Genomic DNA, 22,255 nt, shown 5'->3' on the forward strand with positions numbered 1-22,255 from the left:
CAGTGACTAATTTGCCATGGACAAGGACATACTTTCACAATTCTAGAAAGTCTGAATGACAAAAACCAAGAGTTTATGCTGTGGTGAGATAGCCATCATGTGAGTTAATGAAATAGAAAAAATAATTTATATTATAATAGTCTGTTTTTGATGTGAACACTTTCTTTGTTTAGGCCTTTCTGGACCAAACCTGAAATGTCTTGTTTTGTCTTGTTGAGTTGGCTTAGAAGCTCATAAATATTCCTTCAGGATGGCAGTTATTTCAAAACAGCCACTGTACACACTAATTTAAAATGCATGTTAAACAAGGCTTAGAAGTAACAGGCAAAAATGACCTACAATAGTTCCTGGGAGAGTCTTTTCTCTTGATACCAGTCTTAGAGGCAATCCAGTTGCGGTAGGTGGTCTGTCACATGTAGACCCCTGGACTATTGATTGCACCACATTCATTCCTTCGCCAGCTCACTACTCCAACAAGGTACCAAATATTTCGAGAATTAGGATGAACTAGTGGTCCTCCAGAGTCGCCCTGAATAAAACAAAGGATATTTATCATTGTGAGAATTTCCTTTCAGGTACTTCATTTACACCAGATTATAACTCTAGATAAAGTTTGTAAGTTTAGCATTTAACCTGCAGTATAAATCCCTGTGCCACCATTAACTTCAACTGTGACTAGTAGAATTCCTTCCCTAGGACTCTGGGGTTTACCTGAAACTGGAAGGTGTGATTAATTTTCAAAATTTATTTATATTTTGGAGACAGGGTCTCACTCTGTCTCCCAACCTGGAGTGTGGTGGCATGATCATAGCTCACTGCAGCCTGGAACTCAGCTCAAGCAATCTACCCACCTAGCCTCCTCAGTAGCTAGGACTATGGGCATGCCATCACACTGAGCTAACTAATTTTTATATTTTTCTGTAGAGATGAGGTCTCATTGTGATGCCTAAGCTGGTCTCGAACTCCTCATATCAAACAGTCCTCCTGCCTTGGCTTCCCAAATTGCTTGGATTTCAGGCATGAGCCACTGCACAGAAGATATGATTTAATAAGTTACAAGCTTTAATTTCATGACAAAGCTTTGGAAGACATATGAATATACTTGGAATATAGGACTTCCTATCTGAGAAAAGTATCAGAACTCTAACCATAAGGGGGTAAGAAAATGAGAGGAATTTCAGAACGGGTCGAAAGTAACTGAAAAAATCCTGAGACTGATTATTTATTGAAATGTAGCTAGGCGTCTTGACTGTGGTGCTAGACAGTCTCGGCTTATATGCCAGTTCTGCCACTTACTGTGTGTATGATGTGCAAATTACTAAAATTTCCTCTGCCTCAATTTCCTCATCTATAAAATGAGAATACTGGTATTACCTACATCATAAGGGTGTAATGATAATTAAATGAATCAATATTTGTAGAGGACTTAGAACAGTGTTTGACTCAGAATAAATCCAGTATAAATGTTTGTTAAACACTTAATAACATATGTTGCATGTAGGGAAGAATTACTTTAGTGCCAAAGCTGAGAGACTTTGACAGGATTGGAAAAGTGCAAATTAATTGAAGTATAGAATTGTCTTCATATTGATGATTTTCATAAAGTAAGAGCAGTTATTTACATACTATCAGTCAATGTAAACAATGGCCAGAATTACCTGGCAGGCATCAACATTTCCTTCCATGTACCCAGCACATAGCATTGTGTCCTGTACCTTACCATGATAGGCTTCTTTAGCATTACAAGTGTTTGTATCAATAATCTTCACAGGTGCTTTCTGAAGGAACACTGGGTATTTACCTAAAGGTAGTAAATATGATCAGCAAACAAGCTGAAAGAGCTGGATGACTTGCTTTATCCTCTGTTACTTAAGACTTATATTAGACTGTTGCATACTTTTAGAATGAAAAAGCCCACTCACTTTTCTCACTCAAACTGATAAAAAAGAAATATTCAAATTATAATTTGAAATCTCTTTCTAACCTTACCTGTCTCTTTATCTCTCTTCCCACATCTTTGGACCAGAGCTTTCTCAGTTGGCTTTTCAAGGTTAGGGAGGTTCTACAACCAAATTGGTTTCCTTGGAACATTTGAAACCCTGGCAGTTTGCAAAGTCGTAACTCCATATACACTATTCCCTAAGAGATTGTCTGGGAGTACTCAGCATCTGGAGTTAAATGGTGCCTTTGACTCTACACCTAGATTACGATTTTCATATTTCTTCTCTACCTTACATGGTATGTTAAGTTTTCACCGATCTTACCATTAAAGTCTTCCCCATCCTGTAACAACAACTCCTTCACCAGGTGGAAAAATCTGTGTGGCTTCAGGAAGACAAACTCGATGTACATCATTCTTAAATAAAACTTTTCTAGTGAGCAGTATAAGTGCAATATCATCATGATGGTCATCCTGGATGTAGTCCTCATAAATAATGATTTGTTGAATATCATGTTGCATATAGGGAAAAGTTACTTTCGTGCCAAAGCTGATAGTGTAGTTTTTTGAATTTTTTGTCCTAAAGAAACAAAAATCATTTTTCTGTATTTATTTCAAGATAATAGAAATACATTCTGCATCTAACTATTCTCTTTGCATAAATATTTCCTTACTCTGTAGTTCATTAGCAATGATATAATCTGATTTTTTAGCTCATTCAAAAAATCTTGAGTTTCTACACCATACAATATGTAAAGCAATGGGTGTATAGAATAAAAATAAATGGCCATGCCATCAAAAAGTTTAAATCTAGTGAAAGAGAGGTGTAAACACTAGCAGTTGTTATATGTTAAATAGTGGCGTATATAGTTAGTGGGACTGCAAAACAGGAGGACATAAATCTGTATTCTTAAGGGAATGGACGATTTCTTAGGAAAAATAGCATTTTGGATAAGACTATGGGACTAAGTCCTATTTGCCTAAAGACGAGGAGATGGGGATGGGCATGTGCAGAGAGGAAGATAGGTATGAAATAGAATGTGTTTCAGCAACTACAAGTAGTTTAGGATGTCTATAGTATAAAGTAATGAGAGGTAAGTATCATGTGAAGAAAAAAATGCACTGTCAAGAGTGAATGATTCTTCCTATTTTGGCTGGTAAAGTAGGAAAACCTTAGATAGGCTTACCATGTAATTTGTCTTCCAAACCAGGACACTTTTGAGAATGAAAGGGAGTGCTGCTAACATTTAAACCGGGATAACAGGTGCAAACTGGAACTTCCCTCAAAGCCTTCAGTTTCCATAGCCTTGGGCAACATGATGAACCTACACTTTAAAACAGTCAGCCGCAGTCACCGAGTATTCTTCACTGATCAGTGGTGCTCCACAGTCGTGTTGCCCATTCATTTTAAGGCTTGCTTGCCATGGCCATTCTCCTTCCTGAGCAGTGGAACCTCCCCTGACTCGATCAAATATAGGTGACATCCTGGTTCGTCTCCCACAGCCTGTCAGAAAAAGTCAGTTTTGCTTCATTAAGAATAGGAAAATAATGTTTGATTACAAAGCAGAGAGTGAGCTGAGTTGGCTTTGTATGGTTATAGCTGACAATATCTTGTGCTGATAGGTACAGTGTAATCTGTACAGGAATCACTAGCAGCCAGTGGATTGCTTGCATACCCAGCATACTGTCTCCAAGACACCAGCACTTAGAGAATGTGTGAGCTGTGGAAGGCAGATAAAGTTATAGTTAAGTCCATGCTCTGCAACCAGACTCCTTGAGTTTGAATTCTGGCCTCACCATTCACAAGCTGGATGAATTTAGACAATTATTTCACTCCTTTGTGTTTCAGTTTCCCCATCTCAAAAATGGAATGACAATCACCCATATGCAGGATGGTTACAAAGATTAAATGAATTACTGTATGTGTAAAACACTTAAAACTGTGCCTGACCAATAGTAACAAAAACTGCTATGCTTTAGATTATCTCATAAATTTAATTAAAAAGTATCTGAACTTACAGTTGTTGATAATTTTTACAGCATTGACCTTACTGATTTCTGAAATAGAACAAAAAATTCATAGTAAATTTAAAAACTAGCACCACAGACCTTGGGGCAATGGATTAAGATGGTAGGCCCAGCAGGGCAAAAGCGTTCATAAATAATTTGGAATTTTAAGAAAAAGTGTTAACACAAAGGGGAGAACAGTGGTTTGCTGGAGTTGTTTTTATTATAAATGAAACTATGATATGAGGTGCCATCTTCATGGTTCTGCATGAGAGAATTCTTTCTTATTTAATTAAAATTGTATTCTACATCATCTACAGTGGAAAACCGTGAGTATCTTTCTTAGAAGAAAAGGGATTCCCTATAAGTAAACCTAATTCCTATCAGTATACAAAAAATAACTTTTAAAAAGTGACCTGTCTTATAATGGTGGAGCCAATGCTGTTTTTGAAATTTATAGGAGATTTTTTAAAGATTAGCGAGACACATCAGTACTTATAAGGACCGTTAAAAGTATTAATATCTGCTTTAGAATGAAAAGCAGCCTGCCCTCACCCCGAAACAAAAAGTTTGGTATTATTGCAATTTGATTCTGCTTTTAATAGTGAAAAACAGAAATAATTGCTCTGATGTAAAACAGTGACATTCACTTAAAAATTTGAAGATCAGTTTTCTGTCTGATATTTGTGACATATGCTAGGGTAAAATGATGAAAGTAACACCATTCCCAACATTACCTTACCGATAAGCCTCAGAGAATTGGAATCTGTAGTCAAGGATCCTGAGTGGTTCTTCAGCATCTGATGTAAAATACTTTCAATTCTTTTTCTTGTGTTTTCTTTCATTGATCTGGGACCCTTGAATACCAGCCATATATGTGCTGTCACGCTGTTGTTATCAGGACTGGAAACAACATAAAGCTTTTATATATTACTGAAAACAGCATTTCCTTCCCCATTGTCTGATCTTTCATATCTTGGTTTCTTTTTTTATGGGTTTGTGGAGTACCTTTAGGTTGAGCACAGGACCATCCATCTTCTTCCTATATTTGCTTGAGACAGCATGCATGCAGCTGTATTATTCAATTTAGAGGACAAGCAGTTACATGAATCTAAAAAAGGGAGGCCAGATGGCTTGTGCCTGTAATCCCAACTCGGGCAGATCACCTGAGTTCAGGAGTTCAAGATCAGCCAGGCCAACAAGGTGAAACCCCATCTCTACTAAAAATAAAAAAAATTAGCTGGGCGTGGTGGTGTGTACCTGTAATCCCAGCTACTCAGGAGGCTGAGGCAGGAGAATCGCTTGAACCTGGGAGGCGGAGGTTGCAGTGAGTCAAGACCATGCCACTGCATGCCAGCCTGGGCAACATGAACAAAACTCCAACTCAAAACAAACAAAAAAAAAAACAAAAAAGAAAAACAGGAGTTGCCTGAGGCATGGCGTAAAAGTATCACCTAAGAACTAGGATGATTTATTAATATATTCATCAATCACTTGTTGAGCAACTACTATAGACAGGCAACTGAACTGGGTACTATTAAGTGATGCAAGGTGCAAGAGTGACTAAGACATAGCTTCTACCCTCAAGGACATTGTAGATTTTTAGGGGAGATAAGACATATGTACAAATTACTATAATAAATGAGGTAGAAGCAATAATACATTTATGTGGAGATATTCCTAGGAAGGTTAAGTCATTTTTTACACAAAATATCAGAGAAATTTGCATGGAGGAGGTGACATACACACTGACCCTTAATGTATTTTTGTTTCTACTTCATTATCAACCAGAAAATTGCATAAATCAGAGATAAGAGAGAATATTTCTCCAGAATAACTTATGGCAATAATATTAATTAGCATCTATTGGGCATCTGCTATATTCCAATGCACTTTGTATTACATAGACTATATACTTTGTTATTGCATTTATTAGCACCCTTAGTCTCCACAATAATCCTGTTGCATAGGTGTCATCTTCATGTTATAGACAAGGAAAAATTGAGGCTCTGAGAAGTTACATAATGTATTCAAGAGTAAGTACATACTACACTAGAATTTAGATTTAGTCCAGCTGACTGTATGACCTGGGCTCTTTACAGAGCTGTCTGTATGCTGCACACTGTCACCTTATGCCCACTCATAAAGTAACAGCAGTGTGTAGGAGACTGAGCTCAACCAGGAAGGATCTTTAATGCTAGCAAAGGGGTAGCAGTGATGGAAAGTTGTTGAGTTATACTGTGTTTGAGGAAGATTAATCTGACTGTGGTTTTTAGGAAGGGTGTGTCTGGAATCGAGAAAAGGGCAGCCAGCCTGAGGAGCTAGCTAGCCAGCAGACATGTAGGAATTGTTACGAAGTCCTGAGGCTTGTGTCTGAAGTGGCATTATTGTGCTTTGGGACTCCCTCAGGGATGCTCAACATTTTTGTCACATAAATCAATAACAATTCCTGGGAAGCACTCAGGTCATATAAGTTTGATTATTATATTTGATTATTATAGCAGTGTATGCCAAAGTGAAAAGCTCTGTCCTGTGGCCTCTTCAGGACTTCCTTTTGGTCCATGCTGTTTATAGTTATTTGAATTTGCATGCATGGGAAAACAAAACAGACATCTCTTGTGGTTGCAGTCATCTCTGAGAAATATCTGGGCCCTTCAACTCTAGTCTCACATTTATGTTCAGTACCAAAATTGACCTCCAATGTTAATGCTAGTTGAGAGCTTAATCTTTTCTACAATTCCAGTAGTCCCAGGAGCAGGGAAGAAGAGCACACATAATCCTGTGGCACTGATGGAAGTAAAAGCAATAATTGCCTTCATCTGAAATGTGTTTATTTACAAGTTTTTCCACGTATATTTTCTTATCTATCCTGAATACAGTTCTGTGAGTGAGGCAAAGCAAGTATTATTATTAACATATATTGAGATAGAGGAACAGACTCAAAATGGTACAGTAACTTGCCAAAAACTGTAGGGCTAATAAATCACAAAGGCTATGCTCAGGTTGTCTAAATCCTATTCTATGGCTACCTGGGCCAGTCCATGCCACTCCAAAACCACATGCAGGGAACACAGCATAGCTATTTTACTTCTTATTATGGTGACTAGAAGGTTTTTCTTGATCGTGAAGCCTAGTGTAGATAGGCTGTCTCCTACCCAGTATCTACTAAGAATTCTAGGCGTATTTCCACTAAGTGTTCATCTGACTGGCAAGTCACAGGATAAGAGAAATCAGGATCTATACTTTTGCTACTGCTAACTAAAAATGTTAGAGCATCAAACATTGGTCTATGGGACTATCTAATGTTTTCTGGACATAGATATTTAGGAAACCAAAAGGATGAAACATTTGTAATTTGAGGATTAATGTATTGGCAGTACATCTAGTGAACTCAACTATATAGCCCAATCTTTGCTTCGGTTTTACATTGAAAAATTCATCTGTTATTTGTAATAATGCTTGGTATTCATAGCTTATTGGCTAAGGACTATAACATATTAATAGACTCTTTTTACAGAGAAATTTGAAGTTTAGTGCTATGTATAATGAGTTGATCTTTTTTCTGATGGTTAATGTTAGTTACTTACACCAGTGTGATGACTCGAGAAGAGACCTATTGTCTGTAAATGCTAGAACTTTGAAATGCATCAACCATCTGTTAAGAGAGAAAATAGAGTCAAATATCAAATTCCAATATTTATATTTCAGAGAATTAACAATGAAACAAATATAGAAAAATACTAACTTACCTATTCTCAAGAATTTTGCTAAGATAGTTATTTTCTGGTGATGTCTCCCTTTCATAATTTCTATTATATGGGATATCCAGCACTTTAAAGCTACCTTGGTAGAAGTAGATCCTGTTTGCTGTGAGATCAAGAAAAGATCCAAGAATTATTTAAATTAAATAAACTTCAAATCCAGATATAGATTACATAGTAATAACAACTAGTATGTATTGTGCTCATATTAAACATTGATAAACTCTTGTGAATTATTTAGGTACAGTTGATTAGATCATATAGGCATTGTGTTTTTAGGACCAATAATAGGATAGATAGATAGATAGATAGATAGATTCCTGTCTCAATCAATATGTTACTCTGTCTGAACTTTGTCTGAGATATATATATATACACACACATATATATATACATATATGTATATATAGATAGAGATAAGAGAATGTTTGAGAGAATAGATGAAGATATAAAGTTCAGACACTAACATATTGGTTGAGACAGGAATTTATACTATAAAGAGATTTCTGTCTATAGTAATCAATTATCAGATTATGAATAAAAATAGTTACCATGTAAGTATCTTTTATGCAAAGATACTTTAGAAAAACTTTATGAACTATATTAATCTTTCAGGGGAAGTGTAGCCTCAGAAAGACTAAGTAATTTACCCAAAATTATATAGCTACTAAGAAGAGCCAAGGATCAAAGTTCAATTTGTCTGACTCCAAAGCCCACACTTAAGTTATTACATTTCCTTCCTAAATTTTCATAGATACTAAGGTACTTGACATATGACACCTATTATCTCCACTATGATAGATATTAAACATTTAGGAATATGCTAGAAGAGTGCCTAGCATATAATATGAACTAAATAAAGATTAATATTATTTTACAATATGATTATTGCCTTTGAAGATCATATTGTGTAAGAGACGATATGGATGAAATCATTAAATGAGGTATTAATAAGATATGATTAAACGGCAAAGTTTATTTTTCAATTGAAAGTTCTATGTGAATGCAGAAAAGAAGACAATATGATTAAATATATTATCACCATAAATGTGAAAATATTTTATAGTGAAGTTGATGGTAAAAGAAGTCAGAAAGTTCTAAATAAAATGCTGAAAATGGGTTGATTATGAATGATTTATCAAGGAATATTGTTAATTTCTGTTAGCTTTTCTGTGAGTCACAGATCTTTTACTATAGAGATAAACTGATAAAGCTTTATAACAGAGGTTTACTAGGAATTTTATAAGTAGTAAAAATTAGATCTTGAAACTAGGTTTATGCACTAGATTTTTTATAACTAGCAAAAATTAGACCTTGAAACGATGTAGCTTGTCGCTCATAATTCATTCTTCACAATGCATCATTCAGTTCTTTATTTGGATTCCTAATTATTTCTACCTATTACAATGTTCAACAGCCATGAATATTCCTTAATTAATACAGGATTGAATTAATTAATAGATTGGCAGAATATGGATTGGTTTGATTACAACTGAATGGAGTTCTTTTCCAAGAGTGAGTGAATAAGCTGATTATTTAATGTCTATGGCAATTTAGATAAAGAAAACATACCCTAGAACATGAAAATCAACTCTTGAATACCCCAATGTCCCATTAAGACTGCTACACAGAATTAAATTAATTGATTTAATTCTGTGTAGCAGTCTTAATGGGACACTGAGATTGCTCACTAACTATACCGAGGTCACTGTGAATACAGCCGTTGTGCTTAGTTGATACCTAATGAGATAAAAATAACCTCTGGGAATGGGATGTCTACAAGGCATACTTGTAACATATGATTAACATTTCTGTCTATATAAGTAGTTTAAATCCCAATATGAATTGAGAAAGATGGATGATGGAGCAGAAAAAAAAAAGGAAATCATTCTATAACTTTTCTATAACTTAATTATTTAAAACCTATTTCTGGAAAGAAAACCTAAAACACACACACACACACACACACACACACACTCTCACACTTTTTTCCTGAGTGCTCTGGCTACAATATCAGGGTTTAAGCATAAATTATGAGAGGTCTTCTATCTAAATCTGACAGAGTAAAAGTACTACATTTTCATACCTCTAAGCCCAGAAAAAGAACAAAAGGTAAGAATAGTGGGCTCTGTTCTAAGGAAACAAACAAACAATGCAGCTACAACTTACAACTTCAGATTTTATAATGTGAAGTAAATGTGCTCTAAATTGTGAAATATACCCGAAAGTGAGAGATTATATACAACAGAATCATATCACAAATTAAGCTAGACACACACTTCTCTAAAAGTTCTCAATGATTGAGTATTAAGACTTCAGGGCTTAGACAAAAACAGGAGTATTTTTTAAAGGCCCATTGTAACACTGCAAAGTGACAAAAGTAATAATGAAAGTGAAATCATACAGTTGTGACATTTTTATTGTATATGATCCAATCTTCCAGCTAAGGCAACTTGTTGAAGATAAGCTAGGGAAAAGAAAGAAGGAACATCAGAAATTATTATATCATAATTCAAAGAGTCTGCAAATTAGGGAGATTTTTTTTCAGGGCCACCCCAGCTTCTTACCTCTTAAAAAATGAAAGTAAATGAACCCTGGGATTAAAGGAAACAACAGTAAGATGAGAGAATGGCTGTGATAGTAGATGAAGATATAAACTGTAGACTCCCTCAGTCTGGAAGTCCTAGGCAGAGCGATGAGGGAAGAAACGTCCATAATTAGAAAGGAGAAAGTCAAATTGTCCCTGTTTACAGGTGACATAATCTTATATTTAAAAAAACCTAAAGACTTAACAAAAACATTCTTATAACTGATAAATGAACTCAACTAAGTTTCAGAATTAAAAATCAACATATAAAAATCAGTAGCATTTTTATACATCAATGACAAACTAGTTGAAAAGAAAATAGAGAGAAGAATCCCAATTCCAATAGCTACAGAAAATGAGACACCTACAAATGAATTTAACCAAGGAGGTGAAAGATCTCTATAAAGAAAACTACAGAATACTGATGAAAAAAATAGGAGACACTCAAAAGCATTAAAAAACATCACATGTTCATGGAATGGAATAATTAATATTGTTAAAATGATTATACTACCCTGTTATTACCCATGAGTCATCTATCACTCACTACATAGGAGTCCAGGCAACAAATTCCTCTTAGAATTTATCTGCGGAAAAGCTGCTTTTCTAGACCAGAAAGAGGCCCCCTTTGAGTAGCAATGAATGTTTCATAATTCATCACAGTATTTTCTTACCCTGGCCACTGGTGAAAAGCAAAGCCAAATAAGGTAGTCAGACTATCTGGTGCCCACATTTGAATACAATTAACTGTCCTGTTATTTAAAAGAGTCTCTAAATTTTCTCTTCCAAAACAGTTGTTGCAGCTTTCCTGTTTTAAATACGTTCTTCTTGTAACTATTCTCAAACTCTGTTCTAAGGTGCCCGGTGTACAAATAAATAAATATTGATTTCACTTAAAAAAAATTACCATACTACTGAAAGCAATCTACAGATTGGATGCAACTCCTATGAAAATACCAATGAGTTTTTTCAAAGAAATAGAGAAAAAAATTCCTAACATTGCTATGAAACCACAAAAGACCCCAAATAGCCAAAGCAATCCTGAGCGAAAAGAACAAAGCTGGAGGTATCACACTACCTGACTTCAACATATACTACAAAACTACAGTGACCAAAATAGTGTGGTACCTATTTACAACTATCTGATTTTTGACAAAGGCAACAATAAAATACACTGGGGAAAGGACAATCTTTTCAATAAATGGTGCTGGGGAAACTGGATATCCACATATAAAAGAATGACACTATCAAATCAAGATAACTTGTAAGTCACAGACTTAAATGTAAGACCCAGAACTATAAAACTACCAGAAGAAAACATAGAGGAAATGCCCTAAGACATTGGTCTGGGCAGATGTTTTATGAATAAGACTTCAAAAGCACAGGTAATAAAAGCAAATACAGATGAATGGGATTATATTAAACTAAAAAATTTCTGCACAACAAAGGAAACTATCAATAGGGTGAAGAGACAACCTGCAGAATAGAAAGAAACTATTCATCCAACAACGGATTAATATTTAATAGCTGGAATATACAAGGAATTCAACTCAACAGAAAAAGAAATCCAATTAAAAACAGGCAGTTGTTCTGAATAGATATTTCCCAAAAGAAGACAAACAAAGGGACATTGGGTCTATTTTTTTTAAATGCTTGGCTGGGTATGGTGGCTTACACCTGTGATCCTAGCACTTTGTGAGGCCAAGGCAAGTGGATCACCTGAGGTCAGGACGAGCCTGGCCAATATGGTGAACCCCATTTCTACTAAAATTACAAAAATTAGCTGGGAGTGGTGGCAGTCATCTATGATCCCAGCTACAGGGGAGGCTGAGGCAGGAGAATCACTTGAATATGAGGGACAGATGTTGCAGTGAGCCGACACCATGCCACTTCACTCCAGCCTGGAAAAAAGAGTGAAATTCTGTCTCAAAAATAAATAAATAAACAAATAAAATAAAATGTTCAACATCATTAACCATCAGGGAAATGCATAGCAAAACCACAGTGAAATATAATTTTATCCTGGTTAGAATGGATATTACTAAAAAGACCAAAACCAACAAATCCTGGCAAGGATGCAGAAAAAAGGGAGCTCTTATACAATATTGGTAGAGATTGTAAATTAATACACCCAATATGGAAAGCGGTATGACGTTTCCTCAAAAAGATAGAAATTGAATTACTATATTGTCCAGCAATCTTACTACTAGGTATATACATATCCAAAGAAAAGAAAATTAGTTTGTCAAAAAGAAATCTTTTCTCTCATGTTTATCGCAGCACTATTCGCAATAGCCCTAAGTACTGCATGTTCTCACTTACATGTAGAAGCTAAAAACTTTTATCTCATAGATGTAGAGAGTAGAATAGTGGTTACTAGAGGCTGGAAAGTGTAGGAGAAGGGGAACAGGAAGAGGGGTGTTAACAGATACAAAATTACTGTCAGGAGGAATAATTTCTTGTCTTCTAAAGCACTGTAGGATCACTATATTTAACAATAATTTATTATATATTTTCAAATAGCTGGAAGAAAACATTTGAATGTTTTTGACACAAATAAGTGAATAATTTTTGAGGTTACGAATATGCTAATTACCCTGACTTGATCATTGCACATTGTATACATATATCTAAATATCAATCTAAACCTTATGAATATGTAAAATTAGTACATGTCAATTAAAAAAAAACTCTCTCAGCCTATAATCCACCCTCTAGGCCCACTTCTTACAGTATTCTTTAGAAAACATCTATCCCAAACCCCAAAGAGTGAATAATAGTTAAAAATAATGCAGCAGGGAACTTTGTAGATCTTGGAGGGAAAAAAACCAAAAGGAGGAAAAAAAATTTAAAAAACTAGAAGAGGAATTACAAGAGAACAAAATTGTGTTAGCAGCTCATTACAACAATCTCAAAAATGTAGTATACAAAAGAACGAAACAATATACAACCATTTACCAAAGAAGAGAAGTAAGCTGCAGAATTTAGTAAAGGAATGAAAAAGGAAAATAAGACTATCAGAGATAAAAGCCACATTGGGAATAATAGATGCAGATTTTTAAAAAAATCTTATGAGGACAGGCTTGAGCAAAACAAATAACATAAAATTGAAGGCCTGGCATGGTGGCTCAGGCCTATAATCTCAGCACTTTGGGAGGCCAAGGCAGGTGAATTATGAGGTTAGAAGTTCAAGACCAGCCTAGCCAACATGGTGAAACCCCGTCTTTACTAAAAATACAAAAAATTAGCTGGGTGTGGTGGCAGGCACCTGTAATCTCAGTTTCTTGGGAGACAAAGGCAGAAGAATCACTTGAACCCAGGAAGCAGAGGTTGCAGTGAGCCAAGATGGCACCATTGCACTCCAGTCCAGGCAGGAGTGCGAGACCCCATCTCAAGATAAATAAATAAATAAATAAAATTGAAAAGAGAAACTAAAATTATTGAAGGAATAAACAACATGAGTGAAAAAGGAGATCTAACAAATGCATAAATGGTGGTTCTGAAAAAAGAACTGAACAAAGAAGTTTAAATTGTTAGCTTTTAAGGGTCCATATGTTCAAAGGAAATTTGAAGGATAGACACAATACTAAGATTGACTGGATTCGATGAATCTAAAGCATAAATAGTCTTGTGATTATTCAAGCAGAAAAAAAACAAATTACATTTACAAAGAGGAAATGGTCAGAATATTTTCTTTGACAACGCTAAATTGACAAAAATACAGTAAGAAATGTTTACAAAGTTCTAAGGAAAAGATAACATAAACAAATAAGTTTTTGCTTATATATTGTTATGCATGTAAAATCTCAGGAATTTCAGCAGCTCAAAATCTTAAAGGAATGACTTTAAGAAGACATATAGCTAACCTAAAGATTAGTCATAACAAGAAACTCAAGAACCAAGAATATTCACTTAAAGATGATGAATTTAATAAATGCATCTATACATGTTTCTTCTCCAAATCCCACTAAAATTATAGGAAAGTGTTTGGTTTGGGGTTTTAAAGAAGTTAACCCACAAAGACAATGATAATGGGAGAGGAGGCAATGACAGAATTATGGAAGCAGGAGGCAGGTGAGTGGTAATTCACATAACAGACTCAAGAAACCTATACCCTTATACTGTAGTGGGAAAAGTAAAAGCATGTGCTGCTGTAAAGGAGCAGCTCAAATGGTACCAGGTACTCATGGAAGCAGGAATAGAAGAAGTCAACTTAAAACCAGAAAAATTGGTTGAAACAACTAGCTCCCAGTGTCTTCTCCAACTGCTAAGGTTTTCAGATCATGGAGACCGAAACATAGTTGAGGTCAGGTGTACCACACTCAAAACTTCTATGCTAGACTCTTCCCAACTTGACTATAGAGAGCTACCAGCAAATACTATATTTAGGCACAAGAAGTGAAGATTTTTCCCCTAAGAATTCTGACCAATCCAAGAGAAAAGACATAAATACAGTGGTAATTTCGGTTATCTCAACAAAACATCTAACCAGATAGAACATCCATAACAAAAACCATCAGCAATAGGCCCTTCCTTCAGTCAGGTCTTTGATCCCCAATCTTAAAAATTACCAGACACCAGAGGATCAACATATATTTGAGAAAAGTATGTAATAGAAAATGTGGCCAAAATAACCAAAGAAAACCTTGGAAGGAAAAGAGAGTATTCAGGCAAAAAATGTAAACATTGTTATCCTCAGAGAAGATGTTTGTAATAAATAAGATCAAGATGTTATATAAAGGAACATTTAGGTAATTAAATGATATCTCAGAATTTAAATATATAATAGCATAAATAAAAAATCAATAGAAAGTTTAGAAAGTAAGCATGAGCAAATTAAGAAAGTGATTTTTTTAAAAAGACTAAGAAATGAAAAATATGATGGAAAAGATTAAAAAATTAGAAGTCACATTTAGGAATCTCACTGTCAAAGTAACAGGAGCTTCAAAAAGAGACCATGGACAGGAAATCATCAAAGATGTAATCTAAGAAAGTTTCCAGGAACTGAAGTATATTAATTTTCAGATTGAAATGGCCCACTAAATGCCAGCACAATCAATGAAAATAAGATCTATACTCTGTCACATTACGATGAAATTTCAAAATACTGTGGACAAAGAAAAAAATCCAATGAGGTTTCAGAACATGAAGGACAGGGGTAGAAGAGATTTCACTCAAAAATTCTAGGATCAAAATGTCATCAGACTTCTTGACTGAAACCTTGAAGGCAATAAGACAACAGAGCATTACCATCAAAATGAAGAGGAAAAATTGTTTTCACCTTACAATTCTATATTATTAAGTAAGGTTAAGGATATAATTAAAACATTTTCAGGTACACAAGTTGTCAAAAATGTACATTTCCCATCATAACCCTTTCCCAGAAAGCTCCTGGAGTATATACTCCACTACAATTGAGTGAATACAATAATAATAAAGAAATATAGAATTCAGACATTAGGGTGTCAGACTCAACAGATAGTTGAAGGTACATCTCAGGATGCCGCTGAAGGGAAATTCCAAAATGACTGCTATGTTGCCAGGGTATGAAAGTGTGCAGAATCTTCATTCTTCAATAGTAGAAAGTAAACAGATGATGCCAACAATTGAAAAATTAGAATATAGTAATAGTAAGAATCAAAGAGTTGAAAGTGGTTGTGTCTGAGAAGTGAAGGAGGGGCTGCATTTTTATTTACCAAAAAAATCTCTGAATAGTTATTTGATTATTTATGAGTATATCTAACTTTGGAGGAAAAAAAAAAAAACACCCAGGCATAGCAATGCTGTGAAGAAAGAGTTGATGGTGAGTATATGCTCCATCTAAATATACATTCAAAACTAAACAACTGTAGTAACTTTTATTACAGACCAGAACAATGTGTTATAAATGCTGACAATGTAATAAGAATAACATTGCTAACAAACTATGAGAAGTGTGGGAGGAAAATGAAAAGTACAAATATATGATTTTCTTGTCTTTCATAGTAGGATATGAATGATGTAATATCTAAAGTTAAAACATAGCATTAAAAAAAAAAGACTCCAACTTTTCTTCTGTTTTCCAAAGTCTTTCTATCTATGCATTAATGTCTGTGAATGAATATCCATTTTTTTAACCTGTTCATAGTGAAAAAGATGTCTGCAATACAGTGTTTTTAAAATGTTAACAATGCTTATTTCTGCAATCTGTGGTTCCTGATGTCATTTTAAAAAGAGGTAATTCATTGTTTCCATTTTTTTTATTTTTTGTAGAAATTGAAATAAAGATTACAATAAAATGAAATAAATAAAAATACTTTATTTACCAACCTACTGCCAGAAAATGAACCAGGGACCAATAGTCATTCCAAAGATTGCCAACACCCCAGACACAAGAAGGGCAATCATCCATAGTGGCACAGATGTACGGGAAGCTATGACTGGTCTGCAAGTAAAGGATATGAATGTGAAAGCTCTATCAGAATAAACACAGTCATTTTAAATCTTTACTTCTTGTCCCATGCTCACCTCTAGAAGCTCTACAATTCAGAGACAGTAGTAGCAAAAGATATTTTAAGAAACGAGGAAGAAAGGGAGAGTGGGAGGGAGTGGAGTGAGGAAGAGTGAGAGGAAGGGACAAAGATTAACAAAAATGAGCTTCCCTTAAAGGTTTTGATTGAACCTCTCTAAATCTGTTATGAAGTTACATTTAGGAGTATAATGGCTGGTTTCAAATTATCTATACACTTGGCATCTTGCTCCCTCCCATGATCAAAAAGTAGAAACAGAGTATCAATAAGTGAAGATCTTGTCAGGTCAGAGGGGTGGGGAAGGGAAGGGAAGGGAAATGGCTCAGAAGTTGTTTATGCCTAAGCACATAGTAATATTTTAAAGTATGATCATGATCCTAAATTATTTATTATGTCCTTATTTTATACAGAGAATATGCACAGATATGAAGTGCTTTACTCTGTTAGAGCACTATCTACCTATCTTATTGGCTTGTTTATTACTCTGTTTCAAAGAACTCTTTTGTAGAAAAGCATGTCGTGATGAATATACAATGTCAGGTATTTTCACTATGTCTTGTTTAGGCAAAAATTTTCATTGAGATCCTCAATCTAAGCTGAAATAAAGATCTTTGGGAGTTTTCTAGACAAAAAAGGCATGGGAAACCATCTAGGAGGAGGGAACAATATGCAGTGCTTAAAGAAAGACTGGCAGTTCAACTTTGTTGTGGCAAACTGTAAGTCATAAATCATTCAAAGATGACATTGGAGAGTATGATGGCTAATTTTATGTGTTAGCTTTGGCTAGCCTGTGGTGCTGAGCTCTTTAGTCGAACACTGCTTTAGATGTTGCTGTGAAGGTATCCCATAGCTGTAACTAAGACCTATAATCAGTTGACTTTAAGTAAAGATTACCTTTAATAATTGGGTGAACCTCATCCAACCAGTAAGAGCAAAAATGAAGGTTTCTGGGAGAAGAAAAAAATCTGCCTTGAAATGATAACATAAAAATCCTTCCTGAGTTCCAGTCTGGAAGCTTGTCCTATGTATTTCAGACTTTCAAACCATACAATTGTGTGAGCCAATTCCTTAAAATAAATCTATATGTGTATGGTTTTATATAGCTATATGTATGTATATGTGTGTATCTATGTCTTCTATTGGTTCTGTTTCCCTAGAAAACTCTGACTGACACAGAGAAGTGGCAGCAAGAAGTACCCTTGATACCACACAGGGTGTTGAGATTTTGTCTTCTTTTTTTTTTTTTTTTTTTGTCTGAGAAAGCTAAGATTTTTTTTTGGACCAAAAAAAAAAAAAAAAAGCCAATTGAATTGTTTTGCAGCTGGAGGCATGGGTAAGGGGGGTCCCCAGGCAGTAAACTTCCCGCGGGTGGGCTGAGGGCTAGGGCTGAGCGTCGGATGGGTCTCCCATTCCCTGTGCTCCCCTGTACAGCAACCTCCCTCCCGGGCTCTGGGGCAGGCTCAGGAGTGGCAGGCTGGGAGGGGCTGTTGCAGCTGTTCACTTGGGCAGGACGTCAGAGGACTCAGACACCAGCCTCCCATAGCGGGTCTCAATCTTCTTCACAACCACCGCCTTGGTGGAGCTGATGCGGCTGAAGGTGGAGCCCGCGCCAGAGCCAAAGCTGGAGCCCAGGCCGTAGCTGAGGCCGGGGCTTGTGAGGCCCCCATAGGCAGAGCTCAGACCACCTGCATAGCCGCTGGTGGTCTTCGTGTGGATACTCATGTTCTGCATCCCAGACTCCAGCCGGCTCTCCTCGCCCTCCAGTAGCTTGCGGTAGGTGGCGATCTCGATGTCCAGGGCCAGTTTGACGTTCATCAGCTCCTGGTAGTCACGCTGCTGCTGTGCCATGTCCTGCTTGACCTTCTGCAGGGCTTCCTCCAGCTGCTGCTGCTTGGCACGAGCATCCTTGAGTGCCTGCTCCCCGCGATGCTCAGCATCTATAATGGCAGCCTCCAGGGAAGCCCTCTGGCCTTTGAGGCCCTCAATCTCGGCCTGGAGCCGGCTGATGTTCCGGTTCATCTCGGAGATCTCAGTCTTCGTACGCCGCAGGTCATCCCCGTGCTTCCCAGCCAGCTTCTGCAGCTCCTCATACTTGATCTGGTATACGCTCTCCGCCTCAGCCCGGCTGCGGTTGGCGATCTCCTCGTACTGCGCCTTGACCTCAGCGATGTTGCTGTCCATGTCCAAGGAGCGGCTGTTGTCCATGGACAGCACCACAGAGGTGTCGGAGATATCTGGGACTGTAGCTCCCGGATCTCCTCTTCATACAGCTGCCTGAGGAAGTTGATCTTGTCAGTCAGTCCTTCCAGGCGAGACTCCAGCTCTACCTTGTTCATGTAAGCTTCATCCACATCATTCTTGATGAGGACAAATTCATTCTCCATCTCTGTACGCTTATTGATCTCTTCCTCATACTTGTTCTTGAAGTCCTCCACCAGCCCCTGCATGTTGCCAAGCTCCGCCTCCAGCTTCAGCTTCTCCTGGCCCAGAGTCTCCAGCTGCCGCCTCAGGTTGTTGATGTAGCTCTCAAACATGTTGTCCATGTTGCTCCGAGCCGTTTTCTGCTGCTGCAGGAGGCTCCACTTGGTCTCCAGCATCTTGTTCTGCTGCTCCAGGAACTGCACCTTGTCGATGAAGGAAGCAAACTTGTTGTTGAGGGTCTTGATCTGCTCCTTCTCTTGGGTACGCACGGCCTGGATGTTGGGGTCCATGTCCAGCTTAATGGGGTTCAGCAGGCTCTGGTTGATGGTGACGGCGGTGATGCCTCCCGGGCCTATGCCGCTGGCCCCCGCATAGCCTGCACCCAGGCCACCGCGGAAGCCAGCGCTGCTCACGCGGGAGAAGCTCGAGGAGCTCGAGCGGGCACTGGGCCCACTCGTGAAGGAGCGGCTGCTGAAGGCCACGGGGCCAGTGGTGGACACCCTGTAGGACTTCTGGGTCACCCTGATGGACATGGTGGAGGCAGGAGTGGAAGCAGGCGGGCTGAACCAGGGAGAGATTCCAGAAGGAGCGGAGAAGCTGCTTCTGTATTGAGGTTCTCTCAAGTGCAATTGGAGATTGACCTTAATCAGAATAACCCAAAGTGCTTATTAAACTGCAGACTGTGGAATCCTATTCCAGATCTAGTGAAATTGAATTCCTAGAAGGGCCTGGGTTTTGCACTTTAACAATCCTGGCAATGCAGATTCTTACTAAGCTATGCACTATCTTTATGGTAAAATACTGAAGGACTTTATGAGGGCAGGTTGTCAGGTTTTTTCTCAATTTTTCTTTTTTCAGATTAGAAGTAGCATCTGGGTGTACTGTGTATGGTGCACTGGATCATAGAAAAAATAAATTGGGTTGATGCTTTCAGGAGAATAAGATCTTTTTTTTAAAAAATCCATCTTTTATTGATGTTTTTCCATTCTCCTAGAAAATTATTTTGTATCATTTTTCTCCTCAAACCTCCAGCACCATCTGCCTCATCCTCACTCCTAGCTGATAACCATCGTATTCCACTGAGGAAATGGAAGGCATCACTAAAGAATATTTACAAATTCCATCACCACATTTCTGAACTTGTCTTCATCTATGCTCCAAACTCTCTGTTCTTCAAATTTCTATAAATAAACTGCATGTGTCCCTGTCTTAGGCCAACCCCTCCACTATCTCTTCTCACGCTCCAACAAATAATCTGTGTTCTAGACATTTCAAACTATTTACAGATCTATGGACACATAAGATCCTTTCATGTCTCTATGCCCTTGCACTCTCCATTCCTTTGTCTAAAATTCACCTCAAGTCTACCTGGTGAACTTCCACGTATACTTTATCACTCAGCTCTGTCATATCCTTTTCATTGTAGCCTCCCATAGTCAACCATATTATGTCCTACATTCATAGTATTTTTTGTTTTTACATTTTGGTCTTTTTGCCTTTAGTTTTTAGGATATTGTGGTCTGAGACCACATTATTATTTGTTATTTTTTATATCCAGGATATGACATAGTGCCTAGTATTAAAGATAATTTTTGTTGAATAAGTGAATGAATAAAGGCAAGGGAGATCAAGGGCAACTACATTTTGGAGGGAAGATCAGAGGGATCCATGTTATATAAAGCCTTCAGGGATAGTCAAAAGAGTTTTGTCTTTTATCTTGTGAAATGACTAACATGAGGACTTGCAGTGCTTGGGAAGATGAAATTGCAGATGGTATGCATGATAATAGTTGAAAGGAGGAAGAAAAATAAAAGAAAACCAATAAGGAAAGAGCCTATTCTAATTCATGGGAATGGAGTGATGGGATTCTGGGTAATGATAGTTAGAAAGAAAGTAGGAATTCAGAAAAGTTTACAAGAGAAGAATATATGCAAGAATTTGATAATTAGTTAACTATATGGGTAATGGGTAAGCATATGTTAATGTTATAAATTTTACCTCAAGAAGAAGGGGAGAATGAAATGAAATCAGAAGGGATAATTTGGGGAGAAAAAAGTTGTAAATTTTTCATATTTTGAGTTTGAGGAGCATTAAAATTTTCAGTAAACAGTTGGAGATGCCAAGCTCTTAATTAACTGAGGACTGACACTTGGAAGTACAAATTGAGGAGTTACCTAAAAACAGAAGAGAATCAAGGCTCTGAAACTGGATCAGTGTGTCTGAGAGAGCTTGTTGTATTAAAATTTAGACAAAATTAGTGTTTCTTTTTCCAAGGCAAACATTTGTTTTCAGTCCAATGATGGCTAATTCATGTCAATATTTTTATACCCTGCCTGAATGTCACAGCTTCATTCTTTCATATCTCTCAAAAGCCTTTAAATAATAAGCATTTGTTTTCTCATTGTCAAATTTAAAATACTGTTGATCTTTTAATGATGGGTCAACACCTACCTTATCTCATAAGAATTCAGCTCTACCAAAACTACCTTGCCCACTGGTTTGTTCTCCAATCTCATCTTTTTTTTTTTTTTTTTTTTTACTTTTCCGTCTCCTGTGAACTCTTCCTAATTACTTTCTTTCCTTAATCATTCTTTAATTGAGGATACATTTGTACATTTCTTATTTTGGCTAGTTTTATTATTAAACTTTTAATTCAGTACAGGTGTTTGCATAGATTTGGGCAAATTTTTTTTTTATCTCTACAGTTTATTTTCAGAACTTGTATTCTATAAGAACCAAAAAACTTTAAATCCATTAAAATGTAATTAAATAAGATGTTTTAGAATTCACCCAGATACTATGGTTTCAAAAGGAAAAACTTAAATGATTTCCTAATTTTCAAATTTATTTTGTTAGGATAGCTATAGGATGTAATATTTTCATTCCCTATCCCCTTTTCCATACCGGTTATATCTTGGCACAACGAAGATGATTCTCTGGGTTGTAGCTACCTTTAATTCGTAACCTAATGATGTTACAGCAATGACAGAAAAATAGCTGCCAAAAAATGGCAAAGAGACTTCTCAAGCAG

The 22,255-nt window shown here is 36.6% G+C and overlaps 2 pseudogenes across 1 annotated transcript; both read right to left on the reverse strand.

The window, feature by feature from the left end:
* Nucleotides 1-283: 283 nt before the first annotated feature.
* LOC116537303 lies at nt 284-17,535 on the reverse strand (annotated as a pseudogene).
* Nucleotides 17,536-18,064: 529 nt separating this feature from the next.
* Nucleotides 18,065-19,825, reverse strand: LOC116537247 (annotated as a pseudogene). The gene has a single exon (XR_004263042.1). The product of XR_004263042.1 is annotated as a keratin, type II cytoskeletal 8 pseudogene (transcript).
* Nucleotides 19,826-22,255: the final 2,430 nt, after the last annotated feature.

This window comes from Sapajus apella, unplaced genomic scaffold (assembly GCF_009761245.1).
Source record: "Sapajus apella isolate SASKATOON/1434 unplaced genomic scaffold, GSC_monkey_1.0 scaffold108, whole genome shotgun sequence".
Taxonomy (NCBI): domain Eukaryota; kingdom Metazoa; phylum Chordata; class Mammalia; order Primates; family Cebidae; genus Sapajus; species Sapajus apella.